The following is an 8,907-nucleotide window of genomic DNA, read 5'->3' on the forward strand; positions in this document are numbered from 1 at the left end:
TTTTTTTAGGTGCTAAATTCCTTTTGTCATCTGTGGTCATTGAAGGCAATTGGTATCACCCATGATGGCATTGAGAATGACCTGTGCTGCTCAATATGCAGAGACATCATAGGTCTTACTAAATTTCATGAGTATTGAATGAAAAGTAACATAATCCTATAAGGTATGAAAAAACTTTTACCATTCTTACCTGCAAAACATGCTGGTAAAGGAAACTTGGGCCAGAGAGATGCTTGCTGCACCCTTATTTGATGCAAATTGTGTTTGGACTCTGAAGGACTGTTCGTCTGCTGTAAAACTGAATGGAAATTTTGCAACTGGCTTCAGCAGATGTAGGATCAAATAGTACTACTGCTGCTGCTTTCAGTAAACTTCCCACTGCTGGTTGGACAGAGTAGCAGTCAGTCTCAGCCTTGTTCTGAACTGCTGAAAAAAATCACAGAAAGCACACTTTGAGAAAGAGTGGGGATGAGATAATTGTTATTCACTGTCAGCTCTGAGACTAAATTACAATTCAGTCTGTTTCTGTGCTTTCTAGAAAGGCATCAAATGGCATTATGTAAGTCTGGGTGTCACTGTCAGTACATAATACTTAACCTGGAAAAAAGGGAGCTGCAGAAGGTGGAAGGAATTTGAGGCAAATGGGACTTTTGGACTTCCCTTAAGAAAACTTTTCTGAGGGCTTACAGGTAATAAACTGATGTTTAAAGGCCTTGCATCGCATCACAGCATGCCATGCTGGTACCAGGTATTTGAAAAGAGAGATGGAATAGCAATCTATTCCATGGTTTTATTGTCTGTAGTTTATAATCTGGATATTCTCATAAGTGTCCTGTCCCTTTGGAATCCATTTAAGTGTTTGGCCTGTATGATTGCCTGTGTCACTAAGTTCCATAGCTTAATTATATTTTGTATAAAAAGGTAATTCCTTTTCGTGTTTTTAAATTTTCTGCTTTATATGTTAGGCACTTTCTGTGGATTTTTTTTTTTCCAGGGAACAAAAAGTCCCAGTCTATCAGATTTACCAGGTACTATGTAGAATACATTTTTCCCAGAGTCTGTACCCTTTATAAGGCAAATAACTCGGCCTTTCCAACTTTTAGTATGCCAGTTTATTGAAGCCCTGGACCATTAGCATGTTTCCTATAAGCCTTCTCATCTGTTTTAAGCTCCAGCATCTAAAGCTGCACACAGGATCTCAAAAGTGGCTGATCCACTGATGCATGTAAAGATGATGTGACATTTTCAGCTTCGTTCTCTTTTCCACAGGTCCCCTAGCATCTTTGTAGTTTTGATTGCAGCTTGCGTAGTGATCACAAGCCTTCACCCTGCAGGTAATGAAAGCCATGTCTACACTGGTGGGCTTTCTCAGTCGCTGAAGTAGAGCACTGACCCAAAGTTGAGTTGAACTTGAATGTTCACTGTGGCAGTGTCAGGCTGATTCAGATTTAAATGGTAATGTTGAACGTTTGGGCTAGCTTCTTGTCAAACAGCCTGTTTAGACTTAGCCAGAGGTGCTCTAGCCTTTTTTTGAAACATATACAGATCTCTTTAATACATTTGAGGGTATTTTCTTTACAAATTATGCCACTGCAAGTTTCGCTGGTGGTTTTGGTGTGTATTCATCTAGATCTTTCCTCTTTCTCTGAAGGACCTCAAAATTCCTTTTTGTCCCAACTGGTGTAGATAAATAGAGCATTTGCAGGCTACACTACCTCACTTCTGCCTTTCCAGAGAAAATGTAAATATTCAGCGAAACAAGAACATTGAGAACCCTTGTGTGGCCTTCTCCCACGATCACACCAGATCTGTCACTGACAGTGGACATTCAGCCTTCCTTGAAGCAAGTGCAGACTTCACAGGAACAAATGATGAATGCATCCACTGGAAGTCTGTCCTTTGAATATGAACTAGAAGGTCAGGACCTGCTGGGACCTAGCTGTGTTATCCAGTTGTTGCTGTAGATTTTAGGAGGCCAAGCTAGGCTGCGGAGTGCTTGAAGTTAAGAGGAACAACAGTGAATGATTAAGGACTCCATTGGGTACCTTCTGTGTCCATTAGCCATTCTGAGCACCATAATCTTATTCCTGAGATGTTCAAGTGTTGTCGTGAAAGTATCTCTGTGTCTTGGTTGTGGGTGTGTGGGACTCTCCTGAAACAGGCTTTCATTTTTTGCTCTTTTTCCTTTGTGAGTGGCCTGGTTCTTTGTACAACTACCAAAGCCGTTAGCAAGACTGCCTTATCAAGCTGTCCTGCTAATTTTGACAGCCTCTGTGAGGCTGAGAGACAACACCTCCTACGGGCTCTAGCAACACCTATTGAAGTTACATACTGTCAGACTCAACATTGCCTTGCCAGCCTGAATTTGCAGATAGTCAGGTGGTAGCTGCAGGGACCAGGAACCTGACTCGATACTATGTTATATTAAGGGAGCTGGTATTTTTCTGATGTGTTTTTCTGAGTGGATGTGCTCCTGGTCTACATTCCCAGTTCATAACGTCTGCCCTCACAGAGGCTGTGCAGAAGTGGGAGCAGAGGAAAAGTGATGCCTCCAAATGATTGCTCTCATATTGCTGAACGTATCAGGGCTGATCTAATTAAACTGCATGCATGCAAATGAAAGAGCTAATCTAACCCTTACCGTGGCAGTCAAAATGTGCAGTTTAGGTAAATGCCAGTATCATCTTAAAAATTGCAGTCCCGGTCCTGATACAGCTGAAGACACTTGGTGCTGTGCCACTGCCTTCACGGGGGTCAGAACTGAGCTCACGTTCTATTTTAGACAGATCACAGATCAAGGAGAGGGTACTGACCTCTGTAAATAACTTAAAACTGAATCCAGTTGCCACAGCATCAGGCAATTTCTTAGGAAAGTTTGTTAGACTTTGCAATATCAATACTGGGTCTCAGAGGTATATTTACTGAATTACTCTTTTGATAAAACCCCTTAATAAGCAAGCCTGTCTGCTCGCCATCTGGTGCTGATCTTACTTAAAATACAGTGAGATTGGCAACTAATTAATTCATGGACAGAATAAGTATAAAAGTTGCATAAATCCATTAATACTGGTAAATTCAAAACTTTCTTGTAGTTTCTTGGGGAAAAAAACAAAACTATGAACCTTTCCTCTTAGGGCAGAAACTCTTTGTAAGATAGAGAAATATCTCACACACTTCTGGTGCCAAAATATCGAGTAGGGATGTTTGGTTTTTGCAGATTCCTTTCCTATTAATTCTTGTTCCAAATATAGTACTATGCGTGTCTTGAAACTGGTTACGCTTTATGTTCAAGGCAAAATTCTTGCGCTTTAAAGATTCAGTTTTATCTTTAAAGGCTTTAATCTTGCATCAATAACTGTAAGTGCTTTCCAGTGATGCACTCTGATGGTGGGCCTCCATTTGCCATGAAGATACAGTTACACGTGATGCAGGGTGCAGATGTTAGGCAAATTGATCAGTGCTATCCAGAAATTATAGTGATTATATATACTTTAGGATTTAATTTACCTTCTAGGTCTCAACTCCTTCTTCTGAATCACTAAAAGAAAAAAAAAAATTTTTTTTCTAGAATCCCTACTAAAAATCTTGTTTAAAATGAGTATGGGAAATCCACTAGCAGATAAAGATGAAAATTCCCAGGCATAGGATTAAACTGGGATGAGTTCAGAAAAGCACATGCATGGGTTTATGGCTTAACAGCGACAAAAGACATTTTTTCAGGTAGGGATGTAAATATCCAAACCAGAAGGCTGTATTGACACAGACCAACAGTCATAGAATCAGAGCTTTGCTGACCTTCTCGTTGAATGATCAGCATGGGGAAGGGGGTTGGTCTTGATGTCTCAGGCTATCAGAGATGAATGAAACCTCCTGGAGGCCTGGGGACTCTAACTTGAAACAGGCATGTTTACACAAAAAATGTCTCTTCTGAGGACCTAACATCCTCTAAAGAAAACAGTTCATTGAGAAAGTTCCTTGCTTTGCTCTATTCTGTATACCAGTTGACTACAACTGAGCACAATGGACTGTGTCCCTGCATCTTCCTTTCCTTGTATTCGGAGGAGATGAGTGGGGGGAGGTGAAGAGACCCGGCACCAGCTATATGTGAATGGAGAGCTCTTCTTAGAAGTGGTTTCCTGAGTGTTCTGAGCAATTGCTTTCCTGGCCTGTTTTGCTCCTCAGATGATAAGACAAAGCTGAAAAGTAAGATACTGTAAGAGTCCGTGTTAATTTGTACAGTCAACTTAGAACAGCTGCAGGCAAATACAGGTTCAGGACAAGAGGTTGCAGCTCAGGATGAACATCACTTTAAAGAACTGCTGATCAGAGTTTGACAAGCAAAAACTTGTTTAAGTCAGTAGTAGCAAGGAGCCTGTCTATTGAACAGAAAGCTCACAGCCGCTCACAGCAGGACCCTGCTGCTTTAACAAGATTTTCTCTGGCTGCTCCGATTCCCTTTAGCTTGTTTGTTGTTGTTTTTGTTTTTCTTGGTAATCATCTTTCAAACTGCAGCAGCATTTGTTGTCCTGAGGTGCTAACTCTGGTGGAAGAGATTCTAGTGGAAGCTTCTACTGCAGTTTGTCCAGGCTTCATTTCAGGTCACTAATCACATCCTCCTCAGGCTCTCCTCAGGCTCTTGCGTTGATTGTCTTCCAGCTGGAGGAATTTTCTGAGAGAAATGACATGACTGGTGTTTTGAGGTCACATTTCTAGATTGAGAGTGGACTGAGGGAAGCTTCTGCCCTTTGGATTCAGGGAAGACCTGACATTTGAATGTGGCGTGGATGTGCAAGCCTTCAGTCTTCCTTCTCTACCATGCACATCTGCTGCCCTCCAGGCAGCCAGTTACATTGAGAATGGACAAGAGAGCAGAGGATGTGATGGGTGACTTGAGGTGGCGTCTGGATGCTGAGCAGCAAAGTGTTTCTGCTGGATTAGGCTACTTCACCAACAAAAGACTCATTGACTATTCTCTCAGTCACCATCAGAAATCCATGTGAAGGACTTGAGGTTACAGGATAGGAAATTTGTCCCAAGGCACATATGGAGTAAAACATGCTTTATGTTTCCCAGTGTTACCTGAATAACCAGATTTGACAGAGAGGAAAAGCAGGAGGCCAGGGAATCTAAAGGCATGGAATGAAGCCTTTGGTACCTTTTTCTGTGAAAGCTGGAATAACGCAGTGGAGCATGAATGATCATTCTGCTAACTTTGCTCTAGAACCAAGCTGACTCCTACCTTCCACCTCAGCAAAAAGGCAGATTACTTTGGCTAGATACATGATAAGATCCTTAAGAGCTCATTGCTCTAGTACCTATATGAGAGGAATCTTGCTACTGAGTGGAATTCTCTTCCCTGAGTTAGGATTTTACTGCCTTTTCCCCCAGATAAGTGCCTTTTTTTGGCTGATGTGAATATTCTGTGGGCAAAGCTTCTTTCACTCCATCCAATGAGGTTCCTTTTCTAGAGTGTCAGGGGAAAAAAAGGAGAACACATCACCTTCTAGCCTGAGATTTTCTAGCTATTTTCTGGTAAGAATATTTTTTGAAGGATGATGTGGTTCTGATTGCTGATTCAAATGGTATTGAAGTACTCCCTTAGCCTAGGGAATATGTGCTTGTTCGTGTAAAGAGTGAAAGCTCTTTGATCTTGGATTTTGACTGCTTAGAAAATGCCCTTGGGAAGACTGAGATGAAAGTTCAGATACAGGCAGGAATTGGGATTCATGAGCAAGGGCGCTTAACTAGGAGGTAAGGGAAAATAATTATGTGATCACCCTAATTTCTGGGGTATGGTAGAACTTAGGTTCCTGATTAGTGAACACCATGTTACTTCTGGATTTAAAGAGAGGCCACAACCTAGGCACTTGGAAAACTGAGTCCACTAAGAAGTATGAGTGCAGGATTATACAGCAACAGGCTGAACTGGAATTTTGATTTTCTATATTGTGGATCACAGTAGCTGTTCATGCAATTAGTAGGGATTTAAGCATCTAATTCCTCTTGTGACCTGGCCTTCCCATCCCACGCCAAGTAACTGGTTTGGACTCATGAAGCATAGATCCTTGCTGGTCTGTCCGGCGTGGCATTGAAGACCATATCCCTGAGGTGATTAAGTTAATGAGGAAATGTGTAAGGAACAGCTTTTTTACTGATGTTGAATTTCATTAACGTGTCTCACAAGAGCCCTTTATCACCTCACAGGGTAAGTCCTGTAATTTTTCTAATGGTTTGTGCAGTGGCAGCTTTCGTGTGACTATTTGTAACTTGGAACACTTTTGGCACCTTATTTCCAGCGATGTCACCAAAGCTGTATAAAAAGGAAGAACTGCAACCCTCACAAATACTGAAGACAGTTTGCTAAAGAGGCTGTAATAATCACAGCAGTTACGTGATAAATCAGTAAGTGATGTTGTCTCTCTTTGTTTTTAAGAGCAACCTGGAGCTCATGCGGTAGCGCTGTTCTCCAGATGGCTTTCCACGGCATCGTCTTCCATAACACACCAGTGAGCCACGAGACTGAGACAGAAATTCCAGTGTGGGGAGGGTGTGAGTCATGAGATGGTGAGTGAAAGAAACAGCAGGATAAAAATAACAGAGCACAGTATGATGCAGAATATTAATCTCTTACCCTGTGTTATCCTAGTTTGTATTACATACACTACTATGTTGTACCATAGATGCTCTACTACTAAAACCAGATCTCTCTATGCTACTCTGAAAGATTATGGTTTAGGACGCCAGATTGCAGGGACTTCTAATACTTGTGCCTTTAAGTTGGCTAAAAATTTGTAATCAAGAAGTTGCTGCAATAGAAGATATATAATCAAAGAGTGTCAAAATGCCACTTCTGCAACATAGTTATTCTGCTTTATATGAAAAGTTCATCAAGTTCAGTTAATTTAACATCAATTGAATAAATTTATGCAAAAAATAAAATTATAACTCTTTTAAAAAGTCCTTCTCTTTTTCCAACCTTCTTCTTCTTTCTTCAGGAGGACAAAAGAAAGAAAAGTATAAAAGTACTGTGAAAAACTGTCATAAAATTAAACATGAATCAGTAGAAAAAAGGTAAAAAAAGTAGAATCAGTAAAATCAGAAGAAAGCCCAGGTATTTTATTTTGAAATGTGAATCCCTATTTTTCTCCTCAAATCTGCCATTCTGTCCTGGCTGAGCTTAATTCTGACATCACTCACAACAAAATCAGGAGCCCTTCTAGGGAGCTATTGTTTCCAGCTCAGCTAATTTGAAGTATCTAACCCAGTCACCTTGACATCTCCTATAATCAGTGGAGCAAGACAGTGATCTTCAGAGAGCTATTCAGAGCTTAGGAAGCCTATTACCATGTTATTTTTCAATTTGGTCAGGAATCTGGGCATCATAAAGACAGCAGGAGTTTTTCCTTTAACTTCAAAGGGTGCCAGCTCTGGCACTGAGTCTGCAGATTAACTGCAGATAAATGCATAGACAGCTTTTTTGATAGAAACTGTCTTTGTTATTTGGGAGTGGGGAGAAATGTTTATTTTATTTCACACAGATTCAGTTCAAAGTCTTTCAAATGGATTTCATTTTGCTGTTTTTGCATGTAAGTCATCTTTGGGCTTTGTCAGGGCTTTGGAAAACTTTACCAAAACTAGGGAACATACAAATGACAGGGCAACCTTCCCTGACAAACAGTGAGGTGGCCGTGTGGTCCCTGTGCTACAGCACTGGGAATGTGAATTACCAGTCTTGTAGGGCTCTCCCTCCTCTTTGCCCTTTCAGGGCTACCTGGTGAAGTGAAGCATTTGCACACACACTGAAAAAAGATGCCGTTTAATGATGATCAATTTAAGGCAGATGTGTCTGTAAAGCAGTATGGTGTAGGTGTGCTGTTATGGTCAGAATACTGCTTGCTCCCTTTCAGACCCTGCTGAAACCGATTACTTTGATACCACTAAGTTCAATCTACTTTAAAATATCCCTTTTTTTCTTCTTCTTTTTTTTTTTCTTTTTTTTTTTTTTCCTGTTTTGTCTTACAGAGGCTGCCTGGGAAGCTACTTGGGAATATCTTTTCTGTTTTTAAAATACTGTTCTTAAGCAATCTTCTGTTATTTTTTACATTTATATTTCCATCTATTTAACTTATTCTTGTATACCAAGTCTTTATTTTCCAATACGTAAAGAAAAAAACACACTTATTTTTGAAGTTATACAAAAATGGAAGTCATTGTAATCATGATTTGATGTCCTTGGAACACATTTTATTTACTATTCAATAGCCACTGTTTTTATTAGGACATTGTTTGAACGTAACTTTAAGCCCAATAAAGTTTCAGGACTAATCTCCTGGGAGAGGATATTTATGGTCCGTATTTTCAGAGAGGGAGATTGGAAGTAGAAAAAGGTTTAAGTATTAGGCCTTGGTTCAACTCGGGAGTCAGGGGAAATCTGTCCATTGCAAGTAGTCATTTGTCCAGTTGAAGCAGTCAGTTGCACGTGCAAATGCCCAGCTTGAAGGGGTGGTTGCACCCAGTGTAGTCACTGCAAGCAGAAACGTGGGCCATGGATTGTGTGTATTACTGCAGTGGAACTGACCTATTTTTCTGGAGAGAAAAAACCCCAGCAACCTACCATAAAAATCTAATTTGCAAGAACTGTAAAAGTAGAAACAATACTGTTTTTCTCTAGGGTATTTGGTTATGCAAACAAATTGATGAAGACAACATTTCCAGCAGGGAGACCACTGAGGGTGCTTGGTGTCACTCAATTAATATTAATGCCCTTGAAAAGAATGTGAAATAACGGTGCATCTTTCACTTGGTTCTAAGCCATAATTCTGTATCCAGTGTGGAGCCTAATGATTTGCTGTTGACATTTACTGTAGCTTTTCGTATTACAGAAGTCTGATTGCTTTCCTCCTGCAG

General features: G+C 40.5%; 1 protein-coding gene across 7 annotated transcripts in view; it reads left to right on the forward strand.

Moving 5' to 3' along the window:
* Positions 1–8,907, forward strand: part of LOC308065362 (potassium voltage-gated channel subfamily A member 5-like) — a 71,263-nt gene that overhangs the window by 19,767 nt on the left and 42,589 nt on the right. For 4 of the 7 annotated variants that reach the window (XM_080391224.1, XM_080391227.1, XM_080391226.1 and 1 more), the window contains one exon: positions 6,434–6,564. The exons of 1 other annotated variant lie outside the window; for it this stretch is intronic. The gene's annotated coding sequence lies outside the window, so the exon portion shown is untranslated. Of the gene's footprint in view, positions 1–1,269; positions 6,565–8,907 lie in introns of all 7 variants that reach the window. 2 more of the 7 variants (XM_080391225.1, XM_080391229.1) reach the window with 1 other exon arrangement.

This window comes from Falco punctatus, assembly GCF_963210335.1.
Source record: "Falco punctatus genome assembly, chromosome: 6".
NCBI classification, from domain to species: domain Eukaryota; kingdom Metazoa; phylum Chordata; class Aves; order Falconiformes; family Falconidae; genus Falco; species Falco punctatus.